The sequence below is a fragment of the Scylla paramamosain genome, chromosome 41 (genome assembly GCF_035594125.1).
Source record: "Scylla paramamosain isolate STU-SP2022 chromosome 41, ASM3559412v1, whole genome shotgun sequence".
Classification (NCBI taxonomy): domain Eukaryota; kingdom Metazoa; phylum Arthropoda; class Malacostraca; order Decapoda; family Portunidae; genus Scylla; species Scylla paramamosain.
Window position 1 is genome coordinate 2234454 of NC_087191.1, and position 14704 is coordinate 2249157.

Below are 14704 nucleotides of genomic sequence, written 5' to 3' on the forward strand. Positions count from 1 at the left end.
TGAACTGGAAACTTTACATCTCATCTCTAGCTAAAAACAGTTTCTATGAAGTTAGGCGTTCTGAGACATCTCTGCCAGTTTTTCTCACCCCCCCCACTGCTAACTCTGTACAAGGGCCTTATCCGTGCATGTATGTGTAGTGCTGAGAAATTAATTATGTATATTTCTACTTTTTTTTCCTAGGCTAGGGCCCATGTAGTGTGCGGGGGTGACCAGAATCTCAGTACCATGTGACTAACCCCTCCCCTTCCCCTCCTCTCCTCAGTGTCCTTTTGTCCTTGCTTTCCCCCCCCCCCCCCTCTCAGCGTCACTGTGTTGACCACTTCTATAACAAATTTACCCCGTGAATAAACGTAATTTCTCCTGCTTGGCCAGGTTATAGAGGCGAATTTTTCACCTAATCCCAGAGAATGGGGAGCCCTTAATACGATAAAATTAGTTCTATAATGGTAAGGTCTTAAACCAGCTCAAACAAATCCCAGATAATTACGCCGCGCCAATGAGGTTGACGAATCTAATAAGTCTTTTTGCTTCGCCGTCCTCTTACCCCTGTTGCTTCACAAGCCGGGAAGAGATACCAGACTTTGACTAATTCCCCAATTGATTTCAAAAGTCCATTGAATTAAACTTCTTAAAGTAACAACTATAAAGTAAACAGTAACTTAATTATTCATATTTTTCATCCCTGAACTCACAACCTAGTCGCTCCCCCCCTACTAAAAACAAAATTATAACTTAATAAATTTCCCCATTGGAAACCTTTATCCTTAGTTTCCCGCCGATCTCCTCACAAGCAAAGCCAGTCTCTCTCGGATTCTCCTCAGGTGAGCATGCGGTCTGATAATCTCCCCCTCCATTCCTGTAATATTAAGTAAGTGTTTATTTAACAATAATTTTACTAAAGCCAGTCTCTCTCGGATTCTCCTCAGATATTCCTGTTGATAAACTATTTCTGAGTGGATAGATATTCGCATTTTTTCGTTCTTTTTTTGTTGGTTTTCTCCACGGGACTAGTGAAACCACCTGGTTCGAGATCACCGTGTGAGACTGTCCTCAGGTATATACATACTTTTTGGGTATATATTTGTTATTTATTTATTTATTCTCTGGTCTCCCCCACAACTCAGTAGTCGCGAAAATATCTCCATCGTAGTTTTTATGTAATTGAAGAATACGCTACCATTTATTTTTATATTTCTGAATTCCTTTCTTATTATTATTATTTCGGATTATTCCATTATTTATTAAAAATCATAAAAGTGTCAGTATTTGTATTTCTCTTAATCCAGTGATAGGATTTGTAATTATCGTGTGCCACAAGGGAACATCACACCCCTTAGAGGGCACGAAATATGGAGTATGCTTCACACGTCTGGGAGGTTCTACTATTACTGCTCTTCTAGACAGGGTGGAATCAAAAGCTTTTCGTCTCATCAACTCCTCACTTCCAGCTGACTGTCTTCAGCCTCTGTTCATCGCTGCAATATTGTATCTCTAGCTATCTTCTACTGCAGTTTTCAAGCTAGCTGCTCTTCTGATATTGCTAACTGCATGCCTCTCCTCCTCCTGCAGCCTTGCTGCATAAGACTTTCTTCATTCTCTCACCCCTATTCTGTCCACCTCTCTAATGCAAGAGTTAACTGGTATTCTCAATCATTCATCCCTTTCTCTGGTAAATTCTGGAACTCCCTACCTGCTTCTGTATTTCCACCTTCTTATGACTTGAATTCCTTCAAGAGGGAGGTTTCAAGACACTTATCCTTTAATTTTTGACTACTGGTTTGGACCCTTTTCTGGAACTAGCATCACAGTGGGCTTTTTTTTATTGGATTTTTGTTGCCCTTGTCCAGTGTCCCTCCTACGTAAAAAAAAAAAAAAAAAAAAGGGGGGAAAAGGGGAAAAAAAAATATTAATTGCACTATCCTATGATCATATTGCATCAGATATTATATGAGGTTCCCAGAGCCAGAGTGATCTAAGTGCCCTTGTGGTCAAAATTACTATTTTATTGCATTGTCTTCCCCAACCTTCCTAATGTGACGAGAGAGAGTGCAGACATCAGAATGGACCCCACATTAGGGTCAAAATCCATCCAAGTGAAATTATCCACAGAACCTTTTTGTCACGCTTGAGTGATAGCTATCAGTTGCTGGGGCCAGAGAGAATAACTCCCTCGCCACAGCAGCACGAGAAGAGTCAGCCATTGACAGCTCGTGCTGTCAATTCACGTGTCACACTGAGACACTTCCCCACCACGACACCCACACACTTCACACTCTCCCTCCCTCCAGCCTGCTTGCTATCCATAAATAACAGGCTGCTATCTTAATTTTACTTTTACACAACACATAAGCCTTTCATTATTATGACGGACAACAACATACCCCTGAGGAGCCAGAAGCCACATTCCCAGATGCTTCTAAAATTTATCTTAGTGGGCTATGAACATCTTAGTGCTGGTAATTTTTTAAAGCAAAACCATTCGCAACTAAGAACCATGGAACATTCATAGCTATGAATTGGTCAGGGCTTTCATAGCTCACTAAGAACAACAGTTTCTCCTCAACAACAACAACAACAATGTGAACATATCCTTGTCTGAAAATAAAATCAGAAAAAAAAAAACTAAAAGTAAGCATTAAGATGGGTTTTATTATCAATATCAAGTAGTCTTCAAATACACTGAATAGTCTTTTGCTTTGAATAAATCATGTGTGTTTAACTGACTTGCTAGGAGAGTACTGAAATCACATTTCTGGAAATTACACTCATTAATAATGACAGCAGCAACACACATGATCCAGTGTGTGTAGCCAACACAAACTAAGGCTAATTATAGTTAACCCAATCATTCCAAACATGACAATTGCAAATATAACTTTTTTTCATTATGTTCCTTAAAAAGAAAAATTAATTCTGTCAGGGCATTTTCTTTCACATTCACGAAAAAAAAAAAAAATGTAAGTACAAAAGATCAGTGTTTCTTTTCTATGATCAATATCCCTGTGATAATAAGACAAGCACAATATCTCAGGTTCAAGATACACACTCATAAGAATATAAGAACATAAAAAATGGAAGCTGCAAGAAACCATCAGGCATACATGTGGCAGTTCCTGTATGAAATATACTTACCTATTTCCCCCTATCAATCCCCATCCATAAATCTCTAATTTTCTCTTAAAGCTTCCTAATGACCCAGCACCAACAACCTGATTACTGAGTCCATTCCATTCATCTACCACTCTATTTGAGAACTGATTCCTTCCTATCTCTTTTTTAAACTAAATTTTTCAAGCTTAAAACTGTTATTTGTTGTTCTATCCTGGTTACTAATCCTAAGAATTTTGCTTACATCCCCTGTGTTGTAACCCTTATAGCATTTAAAGACTTCTATCAGGTCCCCTCTTAACCTACATCTCTCTTAATGTAAATTTAACAGCTTCAATCTCTCTTTGTAAGGAATACTCCTCACTCCTTGTATCCTTTTAGCCATTCTCCTTTGCATTGATTCTAAAAGACCTATATACTTCCTGTAATATGGGGGACCAGAACTGCACAGCATAATATAGATGAGGTCTGACCAGCACCAAATATAACTTTAATATTACTTCGGGACTTCTACTTTTAACACTCTTAAAAATAAATCGTAATATCCTATTTGCCCTGTTTCTGGCCTCCATGCATTGCTTTCTTATATGGAATTTAGAGCTAACCATAAATTCTAAATCTTTTTTGTACCCTAAACTTACCAGAAGTTCATTGTTTATTGTGTACCTTCTGTGTGGATTTCCTCTACTTATGCTAAGTACTTTGCATTTTTTGATATTAAACTGCATTTGCCATCTGTCTGTCCATTCGTTCATCCTATCCAAATCTGCCTGCAAGGGGATGGCATCCAATTCTAATCTAATTAATCTACCTATCTTCGTGTCATCCTCAAATTTACTAACGTCACAACCAATTCCACTATCCAAGTCACTGATGTATATTAAAAACATCAATGGCCCTTATACTGATCCCTGTGGCACCCCACTAATTACTTAATCCCACTCGGATTTAGAGCTGTTTATTACGACTCTGTCGCCTGTCACTTAGCCACAACCTTATCCACCCTAACACCTTCCCATCTATTCCGTGTGCCCTAACGTTTCTCAGGAGTCTCTGATGGGGTACCTTGTCAAACACTTCACAGAAGTCCAGATATAGGATGTCATAACTATCACCATTATCTCCTGCCCTGTAAACTTTACAGTAAAATCTTGACAAGTTTGTCAGGTAAGACTTCCCCTTTGTGAAGCTATGCTGTGACCAATTTATCAAGTTATGTTTGTCTAAATGTTCCCTAATGTTCTTTACTATTACTGACTTCATTATTTTATCTACAACAGAAGTTAAGCTTAAATCTGCTTTCTTAAAGCTGGGTACTATATTCACTTGCCTCCACATTACCAGTATCTCAAGTGATTTCCTAAAGGCAGAAACTAACAGTTCACTAATAACTTCTTTGCATTCCTTAAGTACTCTGGGATATGAACTGTTCATGTTGACAAGTAGTTGGGTTTAGGAAGAGGGATAAAAACCCAGGGAGGAGTTAGGATTCTTTTAATCTCTAACGTTTCGGCTGAATAGCCATCCTCAGAGAGACTGATTTACATGAGTGAAAACACACTATTTATAACAACATACAAAATTTTCTCATTTGACATTCGTACAGAGTATTGCCATCCTGGCGTGTACCTCACCTAATTTTATTTTCCTAGTCAGGTGGCATTATCCGCCTACGTGACGAGCCTTTACTGGGGATTTTCCTTGTACCTGACCTGAGGGCCAATCTGGCGGAATTACCTGCCCACCTGATAAAACCTTCTCTGTGGTTAATGACTTCCCTAGTTGTTATGAGGGCTGCCTCTATAGCTTTTCTCATTCTTTTCTTCAATCCAACTTTAATTTCTTTAGCCTCTTCCCATTTTGGTAGGTGTTTACATTTTTCTATGTGCAATACAAGGGAGTTTGATGTGTTGTGTTTTAAAACATCTTTCCTATGCTCTGCTATTCTTGTTTTAAGTCCCCTGCCTGTTTCTCCTATGTACTGCTTTGTACAACCTTTGCATGGTATGCTGTACACTACGCTGTTATTATTAACAAGTCCGGTCTCTTTAGTCCTCGTTAGCTCACCAATTTTCTCTCCCGCTAATGTTGCTATTTTTAATCCTGTTCTAGACGTCCAATAAGGACGATTTCATTCACTACCTTTTAGCCCACAGCATGAGAGTCAAATCTGGTGTGATTATTGTTTTTTACTTAAGAGCATTCAGAATTTGCAACAACAACTTCCTAGAGCAAGAAATACGATATATCATATCAACTTTCAAAAAGCTGGGTTATCCTGAAGGGCTTCTTGTTAGGCTTAAGAATAAGGCAAAGAAAATAACAACTGAAAACAAAGAGAATAAAGATCCCTGTACAACCAGAGAAAGAGAGAGGTATATATGTGTATCAAATTCGGACAAGGCTTCCATAATTAATAAATATTTGTCTAGAACAGGATTAAAAATAGCAACATTAGCGGGAGAGAAAATTGGTGAGCTAACGAGGACTAAAGAGACCGGACTTGTTAATAATAACAGCGTAGTGTACAGCATACCATGCAAAGGTTGTACAAAGCAGTACATAGGAGAAACAGGCAGGGGACTTAAAACAAGAATAGCAGAGCATAGGAAAGATGTTTTAAAACACAACACATCAAACTCCCTTGTATTGCACATAGAAAAATGTAAACACCTACCAAAATGGGAAGAGGCTAAAGAAATTAAAGTTGGATTGAAGAAAAGAATGAGATAAGCTATAGAGGCAGCCCTCATAACAACTAGGGAAGTCATTAACCACAGAGAAGGTTTTATCAGGTGGGTGGGTAATTCCGCCAGATTGACCCTCAGGTCAGGTACAAGGAAAATCCCCAGTAAAGGCTCGTCATGTAGGCGGATAATGCCACTGACTAGGAAAATAAAATTAGGTGAGGTACACGCCAGGATGGCAATACTCTGTACGAATGTCAAATGAGAAAATTTTGTATGTTGTTATAAATAGTGTGTTTTCACTCATGTAAATCAGTCTCTCTGAGGATGGCTATTCAGCCGAAACGATAGAGATTAAAAGAATCCTAACTCCTCCCTGGGTTTTTATCCCCCTTCCTAAACCCAACTACTCTGGGATATATTTCATCTGGTCTTGGTGTCTTGAACTTTCTTAGCCTATCTATCACCTGTTCCACTATCTCCTTAATTATGGTAATATCTTTCAGCTTCTCATTCTCTTCTGCTCTAAAAATCTCACTATCCAGCATTTCCTGCATGTTTTCCTGGGTGAAGACAGTTAAAAAATACTTCTTCAGAATTTTACTAATCTGCTCCCCAGAACTAACCAGCAACCTCAATCCTCACCAAACTTGTAGAACAATCAAGCACTTTCATTCATTTATGATACAAAATTCATTTCTTGGATTGGAATTTAGACTATCAGTTGTCAACTGGTTTTAAAGTGAACCCTAACTTTCATTATGAAATCAGAAGCATCTGAGATCACTGTAGCACAATGGTGATAAGGCAGCATAGTGAAAACTGTGATGACAAAATGATTATGCTTATGAAGTGGTTAGTCTAGAAATAGTTCTGATATAAATTATAAAACTTGTGGCATGCAGTAAAGCAGAATTTATAGAGCAAGGGTGTCAGTTCTTTCCTTCCAAGCACAAAGTTTGTCTCTCATCAGTGGTATTACACATTACCAACAAATAGAAACAAAAGTGTTCAAAATTGTTATTTTTGACTCAAATCACTCCAATATGCCATTCAAAAATGGTGAAAAAAAAATTGAAAGAATGTACAGATTTATAAATGCTTATCAAAGCTTTAATTATGCTTCATTCTGTCTCTCAAATCTCTAATATTAGAGTTACTAGTTTTAAAAGATTGGACTCCCAACTTTTTTTTACAAGGCCCATGGATCTCATTTGGAGGAAAGTAGAGACAAGGATTTAATATGGTATACATTCACATTTGGAATCATTCCATCACATCTCAACCTCCAGGCTAGATATACAGATGATGGTATAACTATTAATCATATGACCTTAATCATGTAAGATTAAAATGGAAATTAAAAAAAGCTCTTCCCTGGCAGGCAGTGAGGTTAAAAAAGCTTTTCTCTGGCAGGTGGTGAGCTACAGCTACCTGGCTGCACCTCAAGGCCATAGCCACTTCAAAGATGTGGTGTATGGGTCTGGTGCAGCAGCCAAGCCTCCTTCCTCTGACCACAGCTTCTCTGCCAGATCTCCAACTCTTGGCCAGACACTTTCACTGGAAACTCAGAAATCTGGTCATACAGCAGCTCCTGGCCATGCCTCAGACCATACTCACCTCAGCACTACACCACCTGTTATTACTGCCTTCGAGTCCTCAAAATTATCTCACATTTCCCCTTCCTCATTAGTCCATTCCTCATCATTCTCTGCACCATCACCTTTTTTCTCCTCATCCTTCTCACCTTCTGCTCACTCATCATCTCTCCCACAACCATCACTCCCTCCTGCCTCTCCATTTACTCATCCTGAAGCCATATTTGCCATGCACCAAACTTCTGCCACAGTTCACCCTGCTGATCCCAGCCAATTTATCATCAAGGACTCCACTTTCCAGGTTAGTAGGTATTTGTGATTTTTTTTCTCTCTCTCTCTCTCTCTCTCTCTCTCTCTCTCTCTCTCTCTCTCTCTCTCTCTCTCTCTCTCTCTCTCTCTCTCTCTCTCTCTCTCTCTCTCTCTCTCTCTCTCTCTCTCTCTCTCTCTCTCTCTCTCTCTCTCTCTCTCTCTCTCTCTCATTAAAAATGGTAATTTAGATTTGGGTCAATCTGTGAAAATACAAATAAGAAACAAATGCAAACACACACAAATGTACAAATTTGATTTTGGCTACCTTCTGTTCATTCATCTCCCTTTCCCCTTGTTTCTCCACCTTTTTATTTTTTGTTTGAGAGAGAGAGAGAGAGAGAGAGAGAGAGAGAGAGAGAGAGAGAGAGAGAGAGAGAGAGAGAGAGAGAGAGAGAGAGAGAGAGAGAGAGAGAGAGAGAGAGAAAATTGCCTCAGACAAGGGTATTTCCACTTGTATAGTCTTAAAACAGGCCATAGCCATTTTCTTCCATGTCCTGTCCTTTTCCTTATTTGCTTCTACACAACTGCCATTATACCGTTCATGTTTCCCAATTTTCATTTTATAACCGTACAAACTGTTGCATCCCCTCTCTATACTTGCTCAAAAATATCTCATATTTTTCTTGCACTACTTTACCTTCAAATTGCTCTTTCCATTTAATTTTTCAATAAAACTTACTAAGCTCTGCAAAGTTTGCCTTAGCATAGTTCTGTCTCCAATTCTGTATTGTTCTTTCCTGTGCAACACTGTTTTCTCCTGTAGTACTATCTCTATTGTCACATGATCACTTCTTCCCATTGAACTCAGACAATGTATACTTGGTCTACTTTCTGGGGTTTTCATAAACACTAAATCCAGCTGTGATGGTTCTTCTCTTCTACATCTTATAGGCTCATTCACCCACTGTCTCGTTGTATTCACCATCATGGTTTGCATAAGTTCTTCACTCCATGACCCAACATTTTCTGTTACTTCCATCTCCTCCCAGTTAATTCTTTTAGTGTTGAAGTCACCTACTAAGAGTACTTTGTTACCTTTCCTTATCATTTCCTCCATACTATTTTTTTGTTTCTAGTTGCATACTTTTGAATTTATTAGTCTACCATGCATTAGTTTTTGGTGGTATGTATTTCACAATGATTTTCCTTTTTTCACATCTTTTGATCTTAATCACAACACTCATTGTTTCTACCATTCCATCACCATATTCCACTTCCTCAACAACAATATCCTTTTTTTTACCAATATCATCACTTCTCTTCCCTTTCCTTTTCTGTCCCTCTTCCATGTACTGTATCCTTCCTTTGCAAATCCCAACTTTATTTCCTCTTCTAGTTTGGTTCCTGTTAAACATACCACATCTGGTTTATTGTTCTTTAAATAGTCTTCAAGTTCCAGTAGGCTGGACACCAAACCATCTACATTAGTATACATAATCTTTAAACTTCTGTTTGGTGGTCTTGTGTGGCATCTTTGTGCCACCATTTCCTCACTTTCATGTCCACAACTTTTCTGTGTTCTCTATTCATTTTTTGACTTTTAGTTTACTTCTCCATTCTTCGTTCATGTCTCTTTTTATCCATATTTCCTTCAATCCTTTTGCTTTTGCCAATTTTCCTGTTCTTTGCAAGACATGTTCTGCTGCTGTTTGTGACATGATTCTTGTTTTACATTGGCTTTGTTCTATTTTTGTCATACTTTCCGATCCTGTAAACCTCTTCAATTTGTTCGACTCTCCCCTCTCCTTCATCTGCCACTTCTGCTATAATTTCCTTAGTTCTTTTCACTTCTTTCTCTCTAGCTGTTTTCATGGGTAGGTTCTTTTCCTTGACCCCAAATACCACCATACACATCTTTCTCTGTACTGTGTCTCTCACAAGATTACTTTTTTCCTTTATTATTCTAATCACTTGCTTTTCCATATCCTTGTTGTTTCTGTTGCTGTTGCCTTGTTATGTCCTCCATGTCCACCTTTTGCTGTTCTCTCTCTTTCCAACCTTTGACTTCCTCTGTAACTAACTCTCACTCCTCCAACCCTAACCTCTCTTGCAAAGTTTTCTTTAATTCTTCATTCTCTTTCTTGAGTTTCTTAATCTCTTCACAGTATTTCTTATTTAAGTCCACTATTTTTGTCACCTCTTCTCAGTTCTTTGTTTTATTTTTCCCTTTCCATCTCTATTATATCACTGGATATCTTTTTTACATTGTCACCACCCACTTCTGTTTCTTCCTTCCATGCCTTTATCATCGCTGTTAAGCTTCTTGTATTTTCACATTTTCTTCTTTAGTTATCCACATTCATGTATTTGTATGAGCTACATTGAGATCCTCTTCCTTGAAGCCCTCAAAAATACTTGTATGTGTGTGTGTGTTAACCTAGTTGATTATACTTATCTAGTTGTGACATACAGAAAAATACTGTTCCATCATTACAGTGCGTGTGTCAAGGCTGAAGGAAGGACTTGGATAGTGAATGTAATAGTGTGGGTGATTGGGCCACTCAGGAAAAATTATACGATCAATCATACAAAAGTGTGATGCATGCTTCAAGTGCCAATGAAGAGCATTATGATGACAAGGATATATATATATATATATATATATATATATATATATATATATATATATATATATATATATATATATATATATATATATATATATATATATATATATATACACACACATTGTATAGGTCTTCTTGATAGCTTGTTTTGCAGGGAAACTCCAGTTTCCTTCAACTTTATTCTTTCGTCAGTTGCTGTTTTGCCTATTTCTGCAGGCACCTTCAAGCTAAAAAAAACAATAAAATACTATGTAAAAATTGTATAAAATTCACATCATATGGCACTACACACAAAAAACAAAACACTACAAGCACCAACATTATAAACTGGATTGACAGAAAACAATAAGTATCCATACACATCTTGCCTGTATGGCAATGAGAGAGGGACTGAAATAGTTGGATTCCTAACACTATGATAATGGTATTGGAACGGGCCTCCGAAACATTATCTTACAATATGTGATTGATTTGATGTTAAGTTATTATTCAGTACTGGATTTACGTGTTTAATATATATTGTCTCTAATAATTTTGTATCCATATTGGACTCTGTCTTGTGTAGTATTCTGAAATCTTTGTCATAAAAAGGGATAATCATGTTCATGTGAATGGGAACTTATTGCTGAAAATGATGGAACAGCTGGTTGATTATTAGTTCAAGGAGAAATACCTTTATGTTCAGCAATTCTATGTGCAAGGTTATGTTTAGTCTCATAAAGTTTGGTGGCATCCCTACTTCCTTGATGCCATTTTTCTATTGTTCTATGCCAATAGAATGGAATACATCTACAACAAATAAGAGATAGCATATATCAGCGTTCCCTCACATATTCATGGTTTTGCATATTTGCGGAGTTTTCCCTAACCTAACCTAACTAATGGGGAGTTTTCAGAGTTGCCAGGTGTCACCACCAGCTCAGTCTTTCAGCCCAAAGAGCCCAAATTATTCTTTCAGTTATAAATTACAGTAACCCAAGATATAACGAACACATAGGGGGGGAGAGTGGGTCACTTGAGATGAAAATTTGCTATATATGTGTATAGAGAGAGAGAGAGAGAGAGAGAGAGAGAGAGAGAGAGAGAGAGAGAGAGAGAGAGAGAGAGAGAGAGAGAGAGAGAGAGAGAGAGACAGCAGACAGCAGCCTTAAATAGGTTGTTATACCTGAAATTTGGTAAATAGAAGTTCATTATATCAAGGGTTTATTGTACATATCAACTTATTCCCCTTTTATTTTATAGTGCACTGTATTTTTTAATTAAAATATCATGTACTATACATATAATAACTGTTTTTTATTGTCTTAAAGTGAATTGCTTAGTAAATGTGAGATGCATAGTTTAAGGTTTAAACTATAAATATAGGTAGTTCTGATCCTTTTAAGGATGGTTTCCCATATTCACAGATTTTAACTATTTGCAGGAGGCTCTGGAATGTAACTCCCACAGATGGCAGGGAAACACTGCATATCTTCCCTCCCACAACAGCGATGCACTTAATGAATTGGGCCAAGATAATTAGTGAAAGCTTTCTGTGTTAAAGAGATGCAGCTAGTGAGCCAATATATATATTAATATATATTAATCCTTTATGTCATAAAACTTCTCTGAAAAAATCTAGTGAATAATTTTTCCTCAATCACTGCACTGTCCTTGATCTAAATTACATATTAAAACTACACATGATAGTGTAATGATCAGTATGCTTGGCTCACAAACCACATATATATATATGCTTGGCTTTGTCTCCAAACTCTCCCCCATAGAGAGATTGTATTAACCTGCAGAAATAAAGCTATCATTCAGGGAAACTGGTTTGTTTGCCAAACAAACATTACATTGCTGAATATTCTGTGGCACCAAATGCTTTGTCAGGAATTGTGGCAATGATATTTCAATCCTTGTCTTTGCATCCTACAATTTGTATGCTGAACATAAACCTTATCAACAAGTTTCTTGAGCTTCATATACTTTTATATATATTACACAAAGTCCATGACAACTGAAAAAAAAAACTATGCAAATAATGCAATGTAGCAGTAGCATCAAGGTAACACCAGTCTGCTACTAGTACTGCTGCCATCCACCTTCTGACCTGCTCAGATGAAGCAGAAGCGTTGTCCTCTTCAAAAGAATCCTCACCCACCACACCAGACCGCTCATTGCTGCGGTAGTGTTCGGAGTAGAAGTTGGGGTAGTGGAGAGGAGGAATGACACTGCCCTCACTCTGTGTTGAAAATATATGCTGCCATAAGATGGAGAAAATACTGAATCTGATACTGAAAGAAATAAAGAACAAAATTGTTTATAAAAATTTTATCATAATTGTTTATAATATCAAGCAAATCTACAGAACATAGGACAACTCTACAACAAACAGGCTCCAGGCTCCAGGCTGGCAAGCTTGAATAGTCTACACATCATATAAACTTTTGACTGAATAAATATTCAGATGGATCCATGCTATTTTACAGTATTTAAGCTTTTAACAATGATACAAGTTCCCCATGAAAGGAACAACAAACTAAAGTCAAGTATGCGATCTCCTTCACTTTGTGTGCCTTCTTGTTGCAGTAAAATAATGCTCAACTTCATTTATCCAATTTTCATGGTCTAAACAAAACCTTTCTTATCAAAGATAATATAAGTTGTGGGATTTAGTTCACAATCAAATCAACATTTCTCTATTTTACCTACATCTGACATCTCTATTCATATGAATTTTTCTACAGCTACCCACCCACCAAGAGAAGAGTGCTGTGGAGATCTCCATCACCCACAATAAGTCCCTGAAATGCCTAAATAAACTTGGGATTCATGTCAAATAAAAACAAAACTCACTGGGACATAGTACACATTTGCAAGAGTCCAAGGCAAGACTATCCCACCATCTGTGTACCATGGAATGCTCCCAACAACTGGAGTTACCCACAACTGAGCTGCACTTGGTGCCAATAACCACTCATTCTCAGATACCCAACTCCTAAGCAAATCAATGCTTCATCTGATTACCACTAGGACAATACTTAGTAAAAATTAACAAAGGTGGGGAGTTCCTCAGTCTATTACCATTACTGGGTAGGATACAGATGGAGAAATAGTACAAAAGACAGTTCAGTATTTGGTACAGTAGAGAACACTAACCCTCACCTATAGAAAGAGATCAGCCATCAATACTTTCAAAGGAATAATTTCATCACTGTAATATGGTTCTTTTTCAGGTCCCTTCAATAAACCTTACATGTCACTAGGTCATGGACCATGCTTCTATGAAAAGGCACAGATCAATGCCTCTTATGAAAGAGCACAGAGTTGATCAGGAATGAAAAAAGAAAAACTTAACTGACTTTGGAATCAAATATCTAAACTACATCTCTGTAAAAAAGATAGGGAGACTGAAAGAAATTTAATTGGAAAACATTCTATACAACATGGACAACCAAGGTCATGTGACCTTCTTAACATAATTCCTCCTATCAAATCACAATCTAAAAGCTTAAACACCTGATACGTTGAGCCTCCTACACACATTATGAACAGATGGTTCCCAGCCTTTTTTAGGAGATTAGTACAATGCCATGTTAACCTTCACATTATCATCCAAACATCAATTTAAAAAGCTAAATACTTATCAAGTGAATTTACACATGCTTCAACACTCAAATGCAGAATCCTGCACACAAACTTGACATGCCTTTGACAACTTTTAACTTTTTTATTGTCATATAAGAGAAATAATAAATCACCACCTCATTTCCTTCCCTCTCATGTTGCTTAGTGTTTTGAGGACATGCTGCCATACATACATAGCACAACACAAGTACAAAAATTAAGAGTGAAACATTGTGAAAACAAGGAATAAATATGTTTCATGTGACAGCATAGGAAGTGAAGCACAAGAAGTACAAGTGGCTAGGTGTACAGGCCACACACCTACCTGGCTTGGTCTCAGGTTCAACACCCGGGCTTGGCGGGGCACGGCGGCCATGCCTGCTGCTAATGGCCTGGCCTGTACCTGGTTGATTCGGGCTTCATCCTCAGCCATCAAAAGCTTGTTGTTGATAATTCTGTGCCATCACCAGGAAATGGAATAGAAGGGAAGGGGAGGTGAAGAGAAAAAAGACAGTGGGTAAGGATATAAGAACTTCTGAAAATATACAATAAAGAGAGAATGGAAAAAGGAAGATGAAAATGAAATTTAGGATATTACAAAGAGGTTGGTGGGTTCCCCTTGTTACTAATACTGTACATACTGTATATGGATGAATAAAGCTACAAAATATCTTTTATCTTGCCTCCTTAAAAAAAAGTCAATACTGACCTTCATTAGTATCCTTAAAAATTTCATCAGATACAAAACAAAACTGCTGTTATAGTGACTTTAAACACTCCATATCATGTCAGCCCCTGCAGGCTCCACACTGAATAAAAG

General features: G+C 37.6%; 1 long non-coding RNA gene across 1 annotated transcript; it reads left to right on the plus strand.

The window, feature by feature from the left end:
- The first annotated feature begins 556 nt into the window (after positions 1-556).
- Positions 557-12083, plus strand: LOC135092789 (uncharacterized). The gene is made up of 3 exons (XR_010263072.1): positions 557-871; positions 7215-7697; positions 11696-12083. It is a non-coding gene; the product is annotated as an uncharacterized LOC135092789 (long non-coding RNA).
- The last annotated feature ends 2621 nt before the right edge of the window (positions 12084-14704 follow it).